The following is a 23,176-nucleotide window of genomic DNA, read 5'->3' as shown; positions in this document are numbered from 1 at the left end:
ATTGACCTTCATGGCAACTGCATGGCTAAAATCCATAAAACACCTTCAAAATGTGTGGCATTATATTTAAAGGAAAATTGAATAATATCTATATAGAAATTAAATGAGTCAAACTGGAAAGCAAGGGGAGCAGTGGGGGCAAAAAAATCTAACTGGCTTCAAGACTAAGCTTGATAAGTTTATGTAGGGGACGGTATGCTGAGACTGGCTACAATGGCATGTAGCCAATTTGCAACTACCAGCAGCAAATATCTTCAATGGCCAGTGATGGGGCACTAGATGGGGAGGGCTCTGATTTATATAGAGAATTCTCTCTCAGGTGTCTGGCTGGTGGGTCTTCCCCAGATGCTCATGTTCTAACTGATCACCATATTTGGAGTCAGGAAGGAATTTTCCCATGGGTCAGATTGGCAGAGACCCTGGCGGGTTTTCACCTTCCTCTGCAGCATGGGTCAGTTGCATGTTTAAAGTAGTGTAATTGGTACATGCTCTGTAACTTGAAGTCTTTAAATCATGGGGACTTCCATAACTCAACTGGAGGTTATGGTCTGTTACAAGAGTGACTGGGCAAGGTTCTGTGGCCTGCAATATGTAGGAGGTCAGATTAGATGACCATGATGGTCTTTTCTGGCCTGAATGTCTATGCGTTCATGAGTTTGAGAAATTAAATGAGTCAAATGGGAAAACTTTCTTGTACTGAGTACTGTATAACACAAACATAAAAATCCATTTCTTCTATTTGAATGTGGATCCAGATAAATGTGATGGTGATGTAAAGTAATTGGGGAATTATACTCTTGACAGAAGTGACATTGTTTATGAATCTATTATGTTGCAAAATAAATTAAACCTTTGAGAGCTTGGATTTATACCTTGTTGTAAAGCCAATATTTCTTTGGAACCCTTCCAGAAAGATAAAGGAAAAAGCAACATCAAGGCTGGATCTAGACCTTTTTGGAAAATTTTACAATATTTTGAAAACTAAGCTTCTTCTGGACTAAAAAGAATTTTGATCGTTGTATTGTTATCAATAATCAGGATTTAGAGGAGGCATAAATGGATTTTAAAACAGGACACCATGCATGAGTTTGTCCATATTTAAAGATGGAGCAAACAGATAAGAGAACAAAATAATATTTATTAAATGAAAAACACTGTTAAAATGAAGACCAAAATTATGCCTCCTAAGAAATAAATTTGTGATTCCATTGCCGCCTCATTCCTTTGCCACCTCATATATAAAAAGGGGAAATGAGCATTATTAAACAAGAGATATGAATTCATTTGTAATTTCTTTAGACTTTCTCGGTGACCAGTGGGCTTCGTAGATGGAAGTCTTCAAAGCTTGTCTATCTTCACTGTTTTAAAACTGTTGTGAGCTACAATGAGGCTTTACAATGGACTTGAACATTTTCCACAACCAATTAGTAAAAAGTTATTTGTTTTAGATAAGAAAAATTAATTCAAAATGATGAAAGTGTATCAGAGTTCTGTTATCCTCTTCTATTCCCCAGTCTTCAATGGCTGTTTTGCTTTTGAAACATCTGTTCAATTCTTAATGATGGTGTTGATAAGGTCAGTGCCTAATTTAATGTATTCACACTAACAGTTATGCTTTTGAAGCTACAAAGGTGTCACAGAAGTTGTGATACATCAATTTCTAACTCAGCCCTTGACCTACTTTCCTTTGAGCAGGAGACATACTATTCGCTATATATTTTTTTTCCCCTGAGTGGCATATAACTTACAAATTTTAGCTTCTCTTCCATTTCTTCCAAGGAGACTGTTATGCCTGCTTTGGAAATAGTTTGCAAACTTGTTGACTAACTTATCAGCATGTTTCTAACTTTCTTTCTTTTTATGATGAAGTTTTTTGAAGAAGATCATAGCAATTCAGCTGCCACCATAACGTTATTTGAGCCAGCTCTCAAAAAACGTTGCGACTCAGTCTTGTTACAACACTAAGGCCTCTTTCACCTGAGTTTGCAACAATTTCCTGAGAGCTCTAGATTTAGGGTGATATTCTTTGCTGCTGCTGTTAGATCTTTCAGTGGTTTCTGACACTGGGGATTACAGTATAGCTTTTGTCAATCCTTTACAGAAATTTGGCACATCACTTGGAGCTTCCCTAAAATGTTTTTTTGTGGGTCTTTCCCTGTGATTTCAGTTTATAACCCATGGCAAATTGCTATTCCAACACTTGTTAATAGAGCTGTTTGAAAATTGGAATTTCCATTCCATTGGAAATTAAGGTATTTTAACATTTGGTTTTGGCCTGAATTGGGGGTGGGGGGAATCAAAATATCAAATATTTTTGGCAGAACAAAAAGTTTTAAAAAATACTATTGTGAAATGTTGGGATGTTTGTTTTGAACCAAAATGTTGAAGTGAAATGTTCCAAGTCAAAACATTTTATTTTAATTTGTTGAACAAAATCAAAACATTTTGTTTCTGCTCACTGTCACCACATCTCATGGGAGTTGTAGCTTGGATGCCTCAAGCCCCTGTTCTCTGGGTCCCCAGCCAGACTACATCTCCTATGATGAACCACAATCATGTCACCTCCCATATTTCACTGTATCAGTTCAATAAAAGGGCACCACAATGCATCTTGAGAGATGTAGTCGAGGAGCCTCATTCTCCCCACATCCTGCTCTATGTGCTGGGCTGTCCCATGAGACGTTGCAGCAACTCAGGAAGACAGTCTATAGTGGAACTTGCTCAAAATACACCGCAACCTCAATATCATGCGACCCGATATAACACAAATTCAGATCTAATGCGGTAAAGCAGTGCTGCGGGGGGGCGCACTCCGGTGGATCAAAGCAAGTTCAATATAACGCGGTTTCACCTATAACGTGGTAAGATTTTTTTGGCTCCCAAGGACAGCGTTAAATCGAGGTAGAGGTGTAAATCATTTCATTTTGGTACAACAAACGAAAAGTGTTTAAATTTGGGTTGACCCAAAACAAAATCCTTCATTTTGATGTTCCTGACAGACAATAGGAAAAATTGAGCAAAATCAGAATCTTCCACAGGAAAATTTATGTATATAGATAAATACTTTGCATTTCTATAGCAACTGTCATCTAAAGATCTGATTTATTGATGTATGTAAAACAAGCTTGCAGCACCATGGAGACAGGTATATCCCATTATCCCCATTTTTCTGGTGTAAAAACCCAGCCGTAGAGATTTTGTGAACCTCTTTGACAACAGCGTCCCTGATATCCTCAATTAAGAGAATGGTTTTGGGAAGCATTCTGGAAACTGGCAAAGCCTAAAATCAATCAGCATTTTTTCTCTTATCTGAATTGGCTTTCAGCCAGCATATCTAGGAATTTGGGTTTTCTGAGCTCTTGTCCACTTTTTAATGATCGGGAATCCTATAAGACGGCATAACATTCTCCACCAGATGGATGAGGAATTATTCACACTACAGCAGCTGAAAACCGTGGTGAACTTTTACCGATTTTTCAGTTTAACAAAGCAGGTCCCATTTTCAAACAAGTTCCTAAGATCTCGTATCCCTTCCACGTTTGGGAACTAAAATCAGCTCTTAGGCATACAAATATTCATTTTAGGTCCTCCTATCCCGATTTTGTGCATGCATGTAGAATTGGGTGCCATACAACTTCTTAAAACTGAGCAGTTGATTCCTGCACTCTAATAAAAGTTGGAGAAGTAACTGAAGTGCTGCTGCCACTTTGAATGATTGTGTACCTGCTTTTTACTTTATTTTTTGCATGTATGCCAAGGGCACTGGAACACTCACTGAGGTGCAGCTCTTAATTTAAATTAATTAAATAAAATAAGTGGTACTTTGGACTATCCAAACCCACTGGAACTGTTTGAAGTTTGGGGTCTCCATCAAACATTTTTGAAATACACAACAGTTACCCTTAATTTAAATAATTGCTTATCAAGATAAATATAATTATTGTATTTTTAATTAAATGGAAGCCTGTGCTATACAAATATTAGATTCTTGCCGGAAAATATTTCATGCCTTTGTCCTACAAATTTCTGAAAGATGCCAAACCATCAGTTCAAGCTCAACTTGGCTAAAACAGAGCTCTTAATCTTCTTCTACCCCCTCCCCCCACCCTCATCTCCCCTTGCTACTGCCTTTCTCTATCACTGGACCTGTCACTCAGGACCAGAATACAGGTGTCATTTTCAATTCTGATCTCTCTCTAAGTACTCAAATCCAGGCTACATCTAAGTCTTGCAGATTCTTTTTGCATAACTTCTCTAAGAAACATCATTTTCTATCCACCCCCACAGGCAAAACTCTCTCTCTTGTCTAGATTACTGCAACATCCTTTTTTCTGGCCTTGACAAATGCAACCCTTCTCTGCTCATATCCATTCAGAATGTTTGCTGCAAAGATCATTTTCCTAGCCCAGAGCTTTGACCATGGTATCACTCGTGTTGCCTCCCTACACTGACGCCTTCTGCTTGATTGTATCAAACATAAGCTACTCATTTTCATTTTCAAGGCCCTTTGTGGCCTATTACTTCTACTACCAAGGTGAAAACTTCAAAACTAATTCATTATCCTCCTTCAGATCCTTCCTTAAAACTCTCCTCAGCTGCAATGCCTACAAAAAAAACCTTGACAATGGTTAGGCTGCTGGTGTTCTGAGATGCTATCACGCTAACCAGTGCTATCCCACTGTTTCCTTGTACTCCCCTGTTGGTATGTCTGGATCCATCTGTTGTCCCTTGTCTTATTCGTAGATTGTAACCTCTTTCAGGCCATAGGGACCAGGGTGTAGGCAGCCATGCCTAATGGTTAGGGTCAGGAGCCTGTAACCAGAGCTAGGGTCAATGTCAGGTGCCAAGCAGAAGTTCAGAGCTGGAGACAGAGCCACGTGTCAAGCTAAGGGTCAAAGCCAAAATCAGTGTTGGCATAAGGTGTAGGAGTAGGGACTTGGAGTGAGGCAAGAAAGCTGGTACCAGGAGCAGACAGCGGTCTGGGATAAAGAGGACAGGCACAGGGTGGGAGGCAGGGCTCAGAAATCAGGCAAGTAGGCACAGGGTCCATAGTAGCAGCCAGACAGGGATTCCTCTCTATTTGCTCAGACAACTTTCTGTGCTTCTTTTTGGTTTAAGTAGAGTTTCCCCAGCCAGTCGGTGGGGTTGGACATCTCTCCCAATCAGGATCTTTGTGTGCATGGCCCTTTGAGAGCTTCACTGGTCCCTTTCTCAAGTTGTTTATGTGAGCTGCTGGGCGGCAGCCCTGGTTTGAACACTGCCTGGGGACACATGGGCCTGGCTCTGCGGCCCACCTTTCCTCACCGGGGAAAGGACTGTCTTTGTTCTGTGTTAGTCATGTGCTAGGCCCTATGCAAACTCCTGGTTTACACTGAGGTAAGAAGAGAGTCAGGTTCTACACAATGCCCTCTTGTGAGATTAACAAACTGAGGTCCTGGTCCTGCAAGGTGCTGAGTGCTTTGAATTCCCATTGACCTCAGTGGGTGTTGAGTGCCCTTTGCACCTTTCTTATATTCTGTGGAGCTACCTGGCTGATTGGAACCTATGATTAGTCAAATCAGAAACAATTGTGCTATTTTCATCTGCTTTTTCTCTTAATTCCAGGTATATGCTAAAATAGATTTGTGCAGTACTTTTTTGTTGGTGTGTAACAACAATTATCCCACTGAAATCAGTATTCTGGTAAATACCTACCAGTATTCAGCGCATGGGAGTTATGGGGTTCTTGCTACATATTTTTCAGTATGATTATACGGTACAGCAATTCACTCTGAGTTGTCAGTCTGTGATGTGACTTGTTTATGAATATTAATATCTGCTGCCTTTTACAAATCAAAAGCTACCAATGTCTACAACAGAAACTTTCTTTAGTAACCTTGAGCCATCCTTGCTCAAACAACATTACGAAGTTGAAATCAGTCATGAAGCTGTATGCAGAAATGGGGAGAGAAACTTTCTATTCTTCCTCATATTCTCCTAGGAGTTCTACTCTTTGTGAACTGTTGTCTAACAAATTAAAATACTGGTACTACAGTGCCATCTGCTGAAAAGTAGCAGGGACCCACCAGACTGTTTTCAGGCACTCCCATGCAACTCCTCCAGGTTCAGTGGGTAAATTGCAAGTTCCCACAAGCACCCACAGCTTTCCAACGATGATTACCTGTTGGTTTTTAGTGGATTGTACAATAGTTTTCCTTTGTCAGTTCTAAGAAACATCATCATCTACCAGTATTTCTATGACACTATCCACAGGATTTAAACAGACAAAAAGCATAGAGATAAAGCTAGAATTATGATAAAAGATGACAAAAGCAAATATTATATGTTTCTACACTTGTCTCATTGAAGCAACATTTTATGTAACTTCAGCCATTTATTTGAGGGCCTTCCAAGACTGCCTTGGAAACGAAAGGGCAAGTTAGGAACAGTGGTGTCCTCTGTTGGTTTTTCAGCACCCTTGCTTTTGTTGTTTTGCATCACTAATGTTATATATAATATATATAATCATGCAACAAAAATGATTAGGAGTCTGGAACACATGACTTATGAGGAGAGGCTGAGGGAACTGGGATTGTTTAGTCTCCAGAAGAGAAGAATGGGGGGGGATTTGATAGCAGCCTTCAACTACCTGAAGGGGGGTTCCAAAGAGGATGGAGCTCGGCTGTTCTCAGTGGTGGCAGATGACAGAACAAGGAGCAATGGTCTCAAGTTGCAATGGGGGAGGTCCAGGTTGGATATTAGGAAAAACTATTTCACTAGGAGGGTGGTGAAACACTGGAATGCGTTACCTAAGGAGGTGGTGGAGTCTCCTTCCTTGGAGGTTTTTAAGGCCCGGCTTGACAAAGCCCTGGCTGGGATGATTTAGTTGGGAATTGGGCCTGCTTTGAGCAGGGGGTTGGACTAGATGACCTCCTGAGGTCCCTTCCAACCCTGATATTCTATGATTCTGTGAATTCACTTTCAAAATCCATGTTAACTTTTGTCTCCTAAGCTAGTCAAAGACATCAGCTAGACCAAGTAAAGGGCCTAGTTGTTTGCAGGGACCCAGGTTATGGCTGACCCACTCAGCCCTGCAATCTGTTCATGTGCAAAGGAGAGGGCACATGTCCTTCACAGAGGGTGGCCGGAATTGCAGTTCCTGTGCTAAAGGAATCTAAAGCTTGGCCCACACTGGGGCGGGGGATCGATCTAGGAAACGTAACTTCAGCTACGAGAATAGTGTAGCTGAAATCAACGTTTCCTAGATCAAACTAAGTTTACTTACTGCGGGTCCACGTGGCGCAGGCAAGCTCCCCCGTCAACCGCGCTTCCTTCTCTCAGCGAACAGGAGTTCCGCAGTCGATGGGGGAGCGCTTCTGGGATCAATTTATTGCGTCCAGATGAGACGCGATATATCGATCCCAGAAGATCGATCTCTACCCGCCGAATCAGGCGGGTAGTGTGGACCTAGCCTAAGTGCAGGCCAGGAACTGCATCCTGCTTGCACCACCTCAGCACACAAACCACTCTAAAAGAGGAGATGATGGGTAGCAGAGACATGGCCCCAATGAACCCTCCCACTGGCTAACGTAGCTAGTCAGCCACAGAGGTGAGCACACATTGCGCTACAAGTAATGGCATGGTAGGCAGGCTTCCTATGTGCCAGGAAGCTCCAGGAGGCATAAATATTAGAAACAATGTCTCCCAAATTTCCTCCTAGGACATGCTCTGGTTCCTAACCCCTCTTACCAAGGGGGATGTTCTAAGGGCGCAGTCTGGCATGGAACTCCAGTTCTAAAACTAAAGCAGCTTTTAAACTGTGAGGGGGAAAAAAGTCTGAAATTGCTAACTTTTAAATACTTCTATAACCGAAGACTAGTCAAAACATTCTCCCTCGCCCTAAATTTCATAAAATAATCTTGCTCAGAGAGAAACTTTGTAAGCAAAGTTTGTTTGTTTTTTTTCCCATGAAATAACTTGGAGAATGCTAAGTGCTGAAATGTTGTGGGCATAGAAAAGAAAAAGCGACTATGCCTTAATATTATAGGAGTGCCAATGTAGCCAGTGTAACAAAACAGCTGTAAAGGTTTGAGCCAAGATTTTAAAGAGTGCCCAAAGTTTGATGCCAATGTGAGCATTGGCACCTTTGAAAGTCAGGCCATTTATTTAGGTGACTAAATATGGTTTAGAAGACTAATTTTATGCATTTTAATTTCCCCCCTCTAAAATCTTTACCATAATGAATGGCCTTTTCTACATTGGTAGTTTTTGTCCATTAGTAGATAGACCTCTCTTAAAGATGCACTTCTTGGTGTTCATTGTGTAATACAGCAAACTCAATGTTTAGTCCCTAAGAACAAAATTATAGAGCTCACTATGCACTTATAATGTAGTGCTGAAAGGTAGCTTTGAGCCATCATGAGCTCAAAAATTAATGTTCCTCATAAAAAATATAAGAATTCAGACTTTTGCCGTTCACTCTTCATGTGGCTCTATCCTTTGATTTGTCCTACTGGCTTCATTTTCTGTTTGCATAAATTTAAGCAAATACATGTTTGATTTAGTTTTAAGAGAAGTAGTTTTGCTGAGCTGCTCTTGATGGGGAACATAAAGCCATGTCATTTTCATTTTACTGGGAAAAATAAATTTGCAGGTTGTTTTATGTTAAGCAAACAAACCCACACATTTTCTAAAATGAACTATGCAAATTCTCTCTGAATAAATAGAACACTGCCATAGCCATGTATAAATCTTAACTATTGATACAGAATATAGTGTCAGTTTAAAAAAAAATGTTCAGTAGGTATTCCAAGATACAACAAAGAAATTAGTTATGCAAAGTCTGTTTCACAGAGTAATACTGTTCATGAGAGCTAAATATTTTGTTGGACTTCTTCACTGGTGCAGAGGGCAAGAGCAAGGCCCTCTGTAAACATTATGCCTTTCCTAGTGTCTGAATGCAGACCGCAGATAGAATGGCTTTAGATGGGTCTTCATTCACCACCTTCATGTAGCAGAAAGTGTCTCCTTGCCAGGCCTATGTAAGCTGGAGTCAGGTTAGGACAGGGCTGTCCATCTCCATTTATGCAGCTCCCCTGGTCCCAATATTCCACAGAACTGTCATGGAAGGACTGCAGCCACTGTTTAGCCAATAGCCCCAGGCTGTGGGGACATAGATTTCACCTCTCCAGCTTCTCTGTAATCCCCCTGCATAGAGCCCACATATGCCATATCTGTGTGGGTGGAATTAATTTCACTTTTAGATGTTATAAAAAGCTGTTTTAGTTTTGAAGATGATTATAATGTCAGCTGAGGGACACTGTCAACTACAATGCTTTTACTATCTATTATTCATAGTCATCTCTTAAAACTTAAAATAATATGTCTTGCCCTGCTGTTTATCTGTTTACACCTGGAAAATACTGCATTTTTATTGTGCTATAAGAATGTCTCTTTGGGCACTTTTGCGTGATAGTAGGGTTCAGCAAGCAAAAAAGAGGATGGGAGGAGCCCCGCCCTAGCCCCGCCCCTGCCCCTCCCACTTCCCGCCCCCCCAGAACCCCCAACCCTCCCCCCGTTCCTTGTCCCCTGACTGCCCCCTCCTGGGACCCCTGCCCCTACCTGCCCCCCAGGACTCCACCCCCTATCTAAGCCTCCCTGCCTCTTGTCCCCTGACTGCCCCAACCCTTATCCACACCCCCACCCCCAGACAGACCCCTGGGACTCCCACGCCCCATCCAACCACTCCCCACCCCCTGACAGCCCCCCCCCAGAACTCCCAACCCATCTAAACCCCTCTGCTCCCTGTCCCCTGACTGCTCCGATCCCTCTCCCCACTCCTGCCCCCTGACAGCCCCCCCAGAACTCCCAGCCCCCCACCCCCCCACTCCTTGTCCCCTGACTGCCCCCTCCTGAGACCCCCCCCAACTGCCCCCCAGGACCCTACCCCCTACCTGTACCCTGACTGCCCAAAACTTTCTCCACTTCCCCCCAAAAGCCCCCCCCTGAACTCCCGACCCCCCCCCGTTTCTTGACTGCCCCCTCCAGAACCTCCCTGCCCCTTCTCCTGCCCCCTGGCCCCCTTACCCTGCTGCTCAGAACAGGGTGTTGGGCTCTGTGCGAGCCGGACACGTGGCTGCGCTCCCCAGCGCAACACAAAACCCGGTCCCTGGCCCTGCACAGTGCTGCCGGACCGGGACACTGGGCTGCAGGAGGAGGAGCTGCCGGCTCAGAATGCAGGGAGGGAGGAGGAGCTCCTCTACAGCTGCTCCGGAGTCCAGCCCGGGACTTTCCTGCAGCCATCCCAGCCGCTCGCTCTGCTCTGCCGGGGAGGGGGGAAATCCCGGACATTTTGAGTGATTTACAAATTCCCCCCGGACGCTATTTTTAGCACAAAAAGGAGGACATGTCCGGGTAAATCCGGACGAATGGTAACCCTACGTGATAGCCTATTTAACAATTGGGTGATATCTGCATAAATACCAAAAGTTCTCAGGCCCCATCTTCCTAGAGCAAAACAATTAATCTGATTGGAGAAACCCATGTACTTTATCAGTTAAACCTAGGGCCGCCAACCCCCTGCCCATTCCCCAAGGCCCTGCCCCTTCTCTGAGGCCCATCCACCTTCCTTCTGTCACTCGCTCTCCCCCAGCCTTGCTCACTCTCACAGGGCTGTGGCAGGGGGGTGGGATACGGGAGTGGGTGAGGGTTCTGGCTGGCGGTGCAGGCTCTGGGGTAGGGCCGGTGATGAGGGGTTTGGAGTGTGGGAGGGGGCAGGAGGTTGGGGTGGAGGAGGGGGTGAGGGCTCTGGCTGGGGGGTGGGCTCCAGGGTGGGACCAGAGATGAGGAGCTTGGGATGCAGGAGGGGGCTCTGGGCTGTGGGATGGGGTTGAGGTGTGGGAGGGGATACAGGCTCCGGGCTGGGGGTGTGGGTTCTGGGGTGGGGCCAGGGCTGAGGAGTTCGGAGTGCGGGAGGTGTCTGGAGCAGGGGTTTGGAGTGTGGGAGGGAGTTTGGGTGCAAGAGGGGCTCAGCATGTCAACAAGCAGTGGCATTTCCCTCTGGCTCTTAGGTGCAGGGGTGGCTGGAGGGCTCTGCACACTGCCCTGTCTGCAGGTGCTGCCCCCGCAGCTCCCACTGGCCACGGTTCCTGGCCAATGGGACCTGCGGAGCAGCCGCTCAGAGCGGTGCCTGCTCCACAGGCAGAGGAGCCGGCGGGATATGCCAGCCACTTCTGGGAGCTGCGTGGAGCCGGCCGCTGGGGCCAACTGGACTTTTAGTGGTCCGGTCAAAAACTGAACACCTGGCAACCCTAGTTAAATCCCTGACAATGAATAACAAACAAAACAATAAAAACACAGCACTAAAAAATTACACTAATTGAACATGATGCAAATCACATTAAAATTGAATAAATTAATATTGCATCATTAGATTAATGTATTTATCTTATGTTCAAATGAAGTAACATTAAAAAAAACCCAAACATTTTGTATATATGCTTTATCTAACAATTTGGGGAGGTGGCTGTCTCTTTAACCATCAAATAGCAGGGTATTATCATTGCCAATTAAATCTATACTTATACTCCAACCAAAGGACTTTAAAAAAGAGAAATAAATTCCTATCTAAAAATAGTATTTAGATTATAACTCTCATACCAATTGAGAACTAACTACCCAGATCTTAGTGGTTAGATGATCATTCTTTCCCTGCCTCCCCCCCCCCCCATATGTATATAATCGATATAAGATGTTACAATACAATTTGTAAGAGACACAAGTTATATTAAACTAAACTTGATATATTTAATTAACAAAGAATTTCAGGTGACGGTTACACTTTAAGGCTAGTAATATATGTTTCCCTATGGTTCATAAATGTGTGACCCCTCTTCAAAGCAGCAAAGTACCTAACAAAGCTGCTCCTAAACTATTTCTCCAGGTGCCATCTTCATGTGAGTTCTACTGCTGAGTCATGCACTCGCACCTTCATATACCCACATACCTTCTCTCAAGCTTTCTGGCACAGACAGGCAGTTAGCTGAGAGAGACTTCCGCATGCATATTCTGTAGCCTCTGTACTTCAGGAACCAGAGTGAGACCAGGAAATATTCACATTTGAACCACAACTGTCTTTACTAGGTACATAACAAGAAGGCTCCTCCAGACTTCGAGCATGCAGACCTGGTGAGACACCCCTTGAGCTGGGAGGCCCTCTGGTGACTACACATGACTAGTTTGAAAGACACAGTACCACAGCATAGTACATCTCCCTTTAGTCATTCCTAAAGTCCCTCCCAATAAATAACTTCTCAAACCAAACCATGTCCTCAACACCAGGCCTGAGACATGAGAAGTGTATTACTGCACTGCTGACTGCTTGCTATTTAATTTTCATCTGCATGAGTCAGTTTGTCAACACTCTACCAGTTGGAGCTCAATCTGCTTCCGCATGTATTTCCTATATAAAATGTTCATACAAGCCTTGGTATCATGCTGGCATGCACATCTGATGTCCACTTATTGTGAATTTACTTTCTGATGGTTCTGATACAACCTGTGTCCCAGAAGATGGCCTCGTCGATTGTGCCTGGTGGTTTCTGGTCCAGGCATTGCGTGCTGCTCCTGTGATGCTTACGATTTAGATGTCTGTTGTGTATTTGTTGTTGGGTATCATATGGTCAGATCTTAGGTGTGTTCTATTAAGTCTGTATCTTTCACCTGTACGTGTCTCAATGTGAATTGACCTTGGCTCCAGACCTGTTGCTCCCACCCATGTTTGTTGCCAACCTAGTGTTGTTTCCATGCACAGTGGATCTCAAGGATGGAAAACAGACAGTAGCATAGCTGTCGGGGCTGGCTCTAGGATTTTTGCCGCCCCGAGCAAAAAAATTTTTGGCCGCCCCCCCTTTTTTTTGTGCCCCTCTGCCCCCCCAACTCCACCCCTTCTGAACCCCTTCCCCAAATCCCCAGCCCCGCCTCCTCCCCATGGCGTGCCGCATTTCCCCTCCCATTGCTTCCTGCGGGCCCCCCCTCGACCTCCCTCCCTAGCTCACCTCCGCTCTGCCTGCTCCCCCAGGCGCGCCGCCATTCCGCTTCTCCCCACTCCCTCTCAAATGAGGGAGGAGGGAGAAGCGGAGCAGCGGCGCGTTCAGGGGAGCAGGCGGAGCAGAGGTGAGCTAGGGTAGGGGGGCGCAGGAACTAAAGGGGGGTAGAGGAACCACTCCCCGCTCCAGCTCACCTCCACTCCACCACCACTGCCTCCCCCAAGCGCCCGCCGCTCGGCTTCTCCTCCCTCCCAGCCTTGCTGCGCAAAATAGCTGTTTCACGTGTGGCAAGCCTGGGGGGGGGGGGAGAAGTGGAGCAGCAGCGGCATGCTCAGGGGAGCAGGCAGGGGCGGAGCAGAGACGAGCTGGGGCGGAAGGGGTACTTTTTCCTCATGCCCCGGAGTTGGCGCCTATGATGGCCGGCGCCAGAATGCTGCCTCAAGCACCTGCTTGTTTTACTGGTGCCTGGAACCAGCCCTGATAGCTGTCCAGTCATAGTATTTCTTCTGTTTTTCCTGTAGCTGCTTGAATATAAAGAAATATAAAGTTTAAACACAACTACCCTGCGTGTACCTGCATTATGGTAGATAGCCTTACACTGCAAGGCCCTCTGGTGATAACTCATGACTAATTTTAAAGAGACACTACTACAGTGTACTACATCCTCACTCCATCAAATATAGTTAAAAATGATGGATGGCCAGTGAAGGACATCTCCCTCCTAACAAAGATGAAAGGGGGGGAAAAAGAAAGAGTGATAGGTGGTCATTCTAATTTCTTAATCTCTTTTTAAGTTCCTCTGGAATGTTCGTTCCCATGGAGTGTGGTCTTCTGGGATTGGCTCCCCTTTATTTTCTTCTCTGTGCACCACAATCATTACTGATATAAACTAGGGCTGTTGATTAATTGCAGTTAACTCACACGATTAACTAAAAAAAATAATTTTTTGATCATGATTAAATCACAATTAATTGCTGTTTTAATTGCACTGTTATTTCAATTGGTATTCTATTGGTTTTTTTTTTTTAATATTTTGGATGTTTTTCTACATTTTCATATATATACTATAGTGTGTGTGTGTGTATATATATATATATATAGTATTCTGTGTTGTAATTGAAATCAAAGTGTATATTTTTTATTATAAATATTTTCTCTGTAAAAATAAGTGTTTTTTCAGTTCACCTCATACAAGTATTGTAGTGCAATCTGTCATGAAAGTGCAATTTACAAATGTAGATTTTTTTTTTACATTTGTTGCACTCAAAAACTAAATGTAAAACTTTAGAGCCTACAAATCCACTCAGTCCTCCTTGTTCAGCCAATCGCTAAGACAAACAAGTTTGTTTACATTTACATGAGATAATGCTGCCCTCTTCTTATTTACAGTGTCACCAGAAAGTGAGAACAGGCATTTGCATGGCACTTTTGTAGCCAGCATTGCAAGGTATTTAGGTGCCAGATAGGCTAAACATTCGTATACCCCTTCATGCTTCGTATACTGTTCCAGGGGACTCTCATTTAAAAAAACCTAATGCATTAATTAAATTTGACTGAACTCCTTGGAGGAGAATTGTATGTCCCCTGCTCTGTTTTACTCACATTCAGGGACGGATTAACCTTTAGTGGGCCTGGCTCCAAACATATTTATGGGCCCCCGTGGGGGCAATGGAACATGGCACGGGTGGGTGGGTGTCAGTCCCCAGAGTGAGGGGCCAGCCAGGGCCAATGGGACATGACGTGGAGAGGACAGCCCCGCTCTGCCCAGGCCAGTGAGAGGGCACGGTTTACAAACTGGCAGTTGCCAGACGCACAGTGGCCCGCCTGGCCCTGTACTTCCAGCATGCCCCTTCCCCTTGGGTGCGGGCCCATGCCATGCCACACATCCCCCCCCCACCCAACACCAGAACACCTCCCCCCCATTCCTTATGGCCAGTGCCTGCCCCTAGACCCGCTATGCCCAGCGCGCCATCCCCCAGACCCTGCCACAAATGCACCGTGTCCTGCACAAAACCACCCCTGCCCAGCGCCCCCCTGCATATAGCCCCACCACAACTGCCCAGCACCCCACACAGAACCCCCACTCCCTAGTGCCCCAACACACAGAGATCTTCCCTGCCCCCACCCAGCACCACCCGAGACCTTCCAGTGACCCACTCCCCCATGCCGTGCCTCTTGGCCGCACTCACCGGCCCTACTGGGCGGCAGCTGTGTCTGCCGGGCTGGTTGCGGGGCGGGGAATTACTCCGGTCCCTCAGGAGTGGCACGATCAGCCAGGCCAGTGCCTGCTCTGGCCAGGCTCCGTTCGGACCCACTTGCTTGGAGGGGCCCAGCCAAGCTGAGAGAAGCAAGTGGCTGGTGGGGTCTCAGGGCACAGTGAAGCAGAGCAGGCCGGGGTCCCTTCTGAGCATGGGCCTGGCTCCATGGCCACTAGCGCCATTGCAAACCCGGCATTGCCCGCATTCTGCCATATATTTCATGTCATAGCAGTCTCAGATGATGACCCAGCATGTTGTTCATTTTAAGAACACTTTCACTGCAGATTTGACAAAACGCAAAGAAGGTACCAATGTGAGATGTCTAAAAATAGCTGGAGCACTTGACCCAAGGTTTAAAAATCTGAAGTGCCTTCCAAAATCTGAGAGGGACAAGGTGTGGAGCATGCTTTCAGAAGTCTTAAAAGAGCAACACTCTGATGCGGAAACTACAGAACCCAAACCAACAGAAAAGAAAATCAACCTTCTGCTGGTGGCATCTGACTCAGATAATGAAAATGAACATGCGTCAGTCCACACTGCTTTGGATTGTTATTGAGCAGAAGCTGTTGTCAGCATGGATGCATGTCCTCTGGAATGGTGGTTGAAGCATGAAGGGACATATGAATCTTTAGCACATCTGGCACATAAATATCTTGCAATGCCGGCTACAACAGTGCCATGTGAACGCCTGTTCTCACTTTCAGGTGATGTAAACAAGAAGCAGGCAGTATTATTTCCTGCAAATTTAAACAAACTTGTTTGTCTGAGAGAGTGGCTGAAAATGAAGTAGGACTGAATGGACTTGCAGGGTCTAAAATTTTACATTGTATTATTTTTGAATGCAGTTATTTTCTGTACATAATTCTACATTTGTAAATTCAATTTTCATGATAGAGATTGCACTACAGTACTTGTATTAGGTGAATTGAAAAATCCTATTTCTCTTGGTTTTTTTGCAGTGCAAATACTTGTAATCAAAAATAAATCTAATATATATTTGAAAATGTAGAAAATATCCAAAATATTTAAATGGTATTCTATTATTGTTTAGCAGTGTGATTAATTGCAATTCATTTTTTTAACTGCTTGACAGCCCTAATTTAAATATGAAAGGGCACATCTCTGGCAATAGCATTACTTTGAAGATGATGTAATACATATTGCTCTGATACATTTGAATGATTGATTACTTCTGGGATTTTTACTATTTATTTCTAAAACAGGATTTGGGATTATGAAAAGGCTAGATGCTGGGTGACTTTGCTCACAACTATATTAGGTATTCTAGGTCACATTTGAGACACTTGGACTTAATAAAAGGTTTGAGTTTCCTTCTAAAAAATTCTGTCAGCCGATACACGTACACAGCTCTCCATGAAGTCAGTCGGAGCTTTTCCTGTGCATCCAAGAGGATAATATGATTCTCAATAGTGGTAAACTGAATTAAAAGAGTACCTATTTTCTCTAATTTGAGATGCCAGCTTTGAAAGAATCTCTATTTTAGCTGTTTGTTTCTGACAGGTAATCTCAGTAGAACTAGAAACAAACCTAATGTGCTGTCCATTTCAAATCTAATACATGAAAGCCAAGCCAGTCATTATCTTGGGAGATCTGGAAATCCAGATTGAATAAGAATAGCAGCAACTGAATGACAATGAATGGATTGTTAATTTCCAATGCGATATTTTTTTATTCAATTATTAATTTATTGAATGTTGCTATACAATTAGCAGTAAATCCCAATAATTTCACCAATGTTAGAATGCTATAGTCAAAAATAATACCAGAACTGGCGTTGGCACTTTAAGTGGGGATACCATGTAATTTTACATATGCTGTCTCTTTATCACTCACTCCATGATTACAACACAATGCACAGAAATGGACTAGTGATGTTGAGGATGGATCTTCAAAGTTATCTTTGGTATCTCCCCAAATATTTGGATAGTTCTTAGTCCATACCACCACATTGAGGTAGGCAGATAAGTATTAAGGGGAGATCAAGTCAGAGAGTTTAAGGTGAAAATTCACATAATTGCTAGTTTAAAAGCTGGGAACTTATTAAATGGCTTGATTTAAGAAAAGTTGAGAACTAGCCGCTTCCATTGACCTCTATGGAAGCTGCAGGGCACCGCACCTTTGAAAATCAGACTATTAGGTGCCTCTCTCTGAACACTCACATATGAAAAGTTTTTGGTCTACGTGTTTTGGCCGAGGCCCAGTACAGAGGCACTGTCAGAGTTGGGATTAGAATTCACAAGTTCCTTGCTTCCAGACCAAGGCTTAATCTATCAACTGCTTCTCGCGCTACCTCTTGCACTACCTCCCTTTTTTTTGTCAGAAGACACACACATTGGCTGCTCAGCAGAAGAGTGATTCAGTGGCAGGCAGGTGGCTGGCAGCCAGAAGGGAACTTGCGGTGGTTCCAATACTAGGCATGCAGCTCAGATTGCCCTTGCACCCTGTAACAGGATGTCACCCTTTCAGAACCCTGGTATTCTGCTGGCTATGCTGGCAAGTAAACCAGGTAGGGCTCATTCGCTCCCAACCAGGGTATCAAAGTATTGATGTGCCTTTCTGAGGCAGAAGAGGGAACTAAGAGCAGTGAGAAATCCTGGGAACAAATCAAGTTTGGGAGGAAAATTTAAGAGTGAGGTTCATGTTGTGTTATTTAAATTACCAATAAAGGCAAACCTCAGGCAGGGATAAGTTTTAGACTCTAAGCCACAGGGGGGCTGGAACAGTTTGTACAGTGAGGGTGCTGAAAGCCATTGAACCAAACTGGAAACCCTGTATGTGATGGAAATTTTTTAAAGCGGCAGCACCTGTGCTAACCTAGGGCGGGTGTGTTCTGCATTGAATGTGGTATTAGTACTCTACCCATTCACACTTTAACCAAAACTCCAAAATGGTCTGTCGCTGCCTTCCCTCTTCCCAAATAGAGGAAACTGCAGCTATAGGTTTTCACAAGACACAAAGGCTAGCCTTGAGTAATGTGAAGAATACATGAATTTCTAGAATAATCAGAATGATAAATTATTAACTCCGAAAGTCTGCTTATGTTTTCCAGTCTTTCCCCACAATGAAAAAGGCTGGAGGTTCACTATTTTCCAATGAAACCTAAAATTAGTCTTTGACATTGATAGGCTGTCAGAAGTATTGGTGAGCCTTCAGCCACAGGCATCATGGGGTCCTAAAGACTGGCTCAGCAGCTACAGCCGTATATATTTGTTTAAATATAAGTACAGAAAGGGAGGAAAAGCTTGTTTCTCTCTCTGTAATGTACAGTTTGAGGGTTTTTTATTATAAACTAAAACAAGACCCACATCTTTTGTCAATATGCTGGCAATGAACTGAAATAATATTGTATAACACTTATAATTTCCATAGTGCTTTTCATCTTCACAGGTGGGATTCTACAGAGTCAAGGGGAGGAGGAGAACAAAGCTATGGCTTGTGTTCCCTCCCACCCATCATTTGGGACCTGCTGGGTTTTATTTCCTTAGACATTGGAGGTGTAGGGGGATAACTTCACCCTGAACTGTCTCATATTTAGATCATAAAACTGTTTGGGGCAGAGACTGTGTGTGCGCACACGCATACAGTGCCCAGCACAATTGGACCCTGATCCTTGATCAGAGCCTCTAGATGGTACCACAATATAAGTGAAGAATAATAATCTATTATTTACGGGTGTAAAAGAGGCTTGGTAAAGTAAATAAAAATGGAAATAGAAATCAAAATATGGCCATAGATGAAATTTTTTTCATTTTACTGCAGACTGAGAAAATTGTGTAACCAGTATTGAATTGAATTATCTCAAAACTGGATGTAGTTTAACAATCAACGTAACTCTCTGGGATGAGGGGGAAATGTGCTTATAACTATTTATGACATCAGTACTTAGATTGAGTTCCTGAATGCTCCTAGCACCACAGAAATGCCGTCTGGATTTTATTTTGGTCTGGTGCCATCTCTAAACTGCTCCTAATATAGTACATAGAATAACATTATAAAAATGTGGTTTCTGACAGTAATCCTATCAATGGTTCTTGTTAACAATCCTTTTAAATGTTCACACCTTATTAATTATTTAGATAATGTATAGGGTAAGATAAGATACTATTGTCTGAAAAAGGAAGAGACTAGCACATGTTAGTGACCTGAACTGAGCAGAGTCTGGCTCTTTCAGACTTTTGAATGGCCTCCTAGTTGTACTTTTGTTTTTGTAATGGTGCTGATTTGTCATGTACATACAATGGCTGTAATCCCCACAACCAAACTTGTCTGTCATTTTCCACTGAATAATACACTGAGAATTAAAAAAGTCTGATGATGAGTAGGATCTCATTTAAACCACAAAGAAAACTCAGATAATTGTTTCAAGTGCAAAGCCCTGCTACAGAGCAGACTGCATCAGGCCCTCCACATTGTCCAGGCTCAGTGACCTGGAAATTAGAACTACAGTACTAGCACAGGGACTTGAAGCATTAGGATTTTCAGTACAGGAAATGGAACGGAATACCAGCACAGGATCTTTGGATGTCTAGAATGAGACTTCTGGTCTGTTTCTAGCTAAAGATTCCAACCAACAGTCATTTTCCACAGATTGTTAAGGAGCACAGCCCGCTGGGTGACAATTTGATTTTGTTAGACTAAACAGTTATTAAATGAACTGGGCGAAACATAGATAAATTCCCTGCCCTGATGACAATTGCCATATTTTCCCTGTAGTCAGAGGTGAAAGCGCCAAGAGAGAAGGTTCAAGGAGTTTAAGTACTTAGTGATCTGAACTTATATGGGTTCTGCAACATATTAATTGCAGCATGGATTTTTCAGCGCACTAGAGTACTGCCTATCAAGGGGTAATGGATAGTAGGTGAGAAACCAGGTCACTTCCTTCCAGTGATATGGAAAGTAAATAGATGCTTAACAAACAATGTTGGCACTTGTCCCAGTCCCCATATGTTGCTGCCACAGCATATTGGAGCCATTTAGGGGGAAAATTCCCCTGCTGCAGGAGCTGCAGAGGGCTAGCATATGCATCCCTGTGTTGATTCCCCAGAGTCCCCAGCATAGAGGTTGGAGGGGTCATGGCTGTAGCACATAGTATTATGCGTTTTCTGGACTGCAGGATAGCTCTAGGAAGGCTGCTGTACAGCCCACTGGTGCATGCAGAGGCTGGCCCTAGTTGGGAAATTGTGGCTTACAGCCCCCTCCAACCTCAACTCCCCACTCCTACCCTGTGTTTTTATAAACTGCATCTTTCAGGAGTCACCGTAGACTAGCCCTCTAGTATGTGGTCAGCTGAGTGGCCCACAAAGAGTCTCCACAAGTATCTCTTTCACCTCTCACACTTCTCACATCTTCATGGATGCTCAGAAAATATGTATTTATTTTAACAGTTCTGGACCTTAGTGTAAAATTAAGTTTTCCACATTATTTTCTCCTGACAACCCACAGCCTCCATCATCCAAATGTACCCAACTCCATTAAACCACTTTGACTTTGATCAAATTTAGACTTACAAACCACAGGCCAAAGTGTGCACTGATCTATGCATAGGGCAACCAGCCCAGTAAACTGTTTCTGCTGCATTTTTTATGTCCCTTGTGGTTTTGATTTTTTTTCTTCTAGCTTCTGATGGGCAATGTGCCTGCAGTGTGTGCTAGTTTACCTATCACAGTGCTTTTCCTAACACAGCATGTCAGCAGATTTCCTATCGGATGGAACTGTGCACTACTGAAGAAACAGTTAAAAGGCCATCAAAATATATCACATGCCATTCTTACTAGCACAGGTGCTTGCTGGTTTTCTTTTAGTAAAGCCTATAAATTCACTTCCAGGGTAATGCTATGGCTCTTATTGGCTTTTGCATTCATATAGAGTCATACTAACTTAGGAGAAATAATGCAGGTAAATAGTAATAACTGACAATATGTTACGTTTAGATAATTAAGCTGCTTTTTAGGCTTGCATTTCCTTAGAGAGAAGACTCTTTGAGCTCTGCCTCTCTGTTTCATTTTCTTTTAAGCACTGAAATATGCAATCTAAATATTGCTGAGAATGTAAAGCATTTATAACAAAATGTGCAATCCTCGAAAATAAAGTGGATGTCCCAAATTCATCTCTAGTGTAACGGTATTTAAGTCACAGTTGTATTTAAGTCAATAGAGTTATACTAGGGACAGATTAGTCCAAATATATTTTTGATGGTTACTTAATGTGCTATAACTGTTCTGAAGTACAGCACTTCTATAATTAATTGCAAGGTATTTATACATGACTGTACACGTCACTATCCAAAACATATTCATAAATATTGGAATAAATCTTTACAACACATTAGCTGACACATTTAAAATACAGCTTTACTATGGGGAATGATAGAGAAAAATGTCTAAAGCTAAATAAGACAACACCATTAATGCCTGAAGTTGTTTGTTCCTCGATATAAGAAAAATGTGAAGAAATTGTAGATCAGATAGGAATTCAAATGAATAATAATCAGAAGTATAAATGTAAGGTAGGGGCCCATACAGTGTCCTCAATCTGCATGTGCAACATCTATTGATAGCAGGTTTCAGGGGGGTAGCCGTGTTAGTCTGTATCAGCAAAAACAAAGAGGAGTCCTTGTGGCACCTAAGAGACTAACAAATTTATTTGGGCATAAGCTTTCGTGGGCTAAAATCCACTTCATCAGATGTGTGGAGTATAAATACAGTAGGCAGGTATAAATACACAGCACATGTAAAGATGGGAGTTGCCTTACCAAGTGGGGGGGTCAGTGCTAACGAGCCAATTCAATTAAGGTGGAAGTGACCTATTCTCAACAGTTGACAAGAAAGGGTGAATACCAAGGGAGGGAAAATCACTTTTGTAGTGCTAATGAGGCCAATGCAATCAAGGTGGCCCATTTCAAATAGTTGACAAGAAGATGTGAGTATCAGCAGAGGGAAATTAGTTTTTGTAGTGACCCATTCACTCTCTTTATTCAGGCCTAATTTGATGGTGTCCAGTTTGCAAATTAATTCCAGTTCTGCAGTTTCTCATTAGAGTCTCTTTTTGAAGTTTTTTTTGTTGAAGAATTGCCACTTTTAAGTCTGTTAAGTGTCCAGGGAGATTGAAGTGTTCTCCTACTGGTTTTTGAATGTTATAATTCTTGATGTCTGATTTGTGTCCATTTATTCTTTTGCGTATAAAATGTCCAGTTTGGCCAATGTACATGGCAGAGGGGCATTGCTGGCACATGATGGCATATATCATATTGCATTGGCCTCATTAGCACTACAAAAGTGATTTTCCCTCCCTTGGTATTCACCCCTTCTTGTCAACTGTTGAGAATAGGTCACTTCCACCTTAATTGAATTGACTCATTAGCACTGACCCCCACTTGGTAAGGCAACTCCCATCTTTTCATGTGCTGTGTATTTATATACCTGCCTACTGTATTTTCCACGCCGTGCATCTGATGAAGTGGGTTTTAGCCCATGAAAGCTTATGTCCAAATAAATTTGTTAGTCTCCAAGGTGCCACAAGTACTCCTCATTGTTTCTATTGATAGCAATGGGCATTCCTTTGCAGACTCAAATATAGCATTTGGTCCTTGCTATGTATAGCCTTGATTAACTCCACAGATGGGAGGAGATATGATAATCACATATAAGTGCTTTAATGGCATAGGCATTGAGGAGAGAGAACCATCATTTTGGTGGTCCATGGTGTATGGCAACAGGTGTAAATATTTGACAATATTCTTAAATTTAATAATTTTCCTTGAACATTTATATGAATGGCTTTTGTTTGCAACAATGTCTCATGAATGGAAGACTCATGAATACTTGTACAAATAAGTGCTTGCATGGCCATCTTCAAATCTCTTTTGTTTTCTTT

The 23,176-nt window shown here is 43.1% G+C and overlaps 1 protein-coding gene across 13 annotated transcripts in view; it reads left to right on the top strand.

The window, feature by feature from the left end:
* The window catches only part of TRPM3 (transient receptor potential cation channel subfamily M member 3), a 593,201-nt gene that overhangs the window by 339,167 nt on the left and 230,858 nt on the right, over window positions 1-23,176 (top strand). The gene's annotated exons all lie outside the window — the stretch shown is intronic.

The sequence above is a fragment of the Chrysemys picta genome, chromosome 6 (genome assembly GCF_011386835.1).
Source record: "Chrysemys picta bellii isolate R12L10 chromosome 6, ASM1138683v2, whole genome shotgun sequence".
Classification (NCBI taxonomy): domain Eukaryota; kingdom Metazoa; phylum Chordata; order Testudines; family Emydidae; genus Chrysemys; species Chrysemys picta.
The sequence above is the reverse complement of the archived record's forward strand: the minus strand, read 5'-3'. Positions and strand labels throughout refer to the sequence as shown.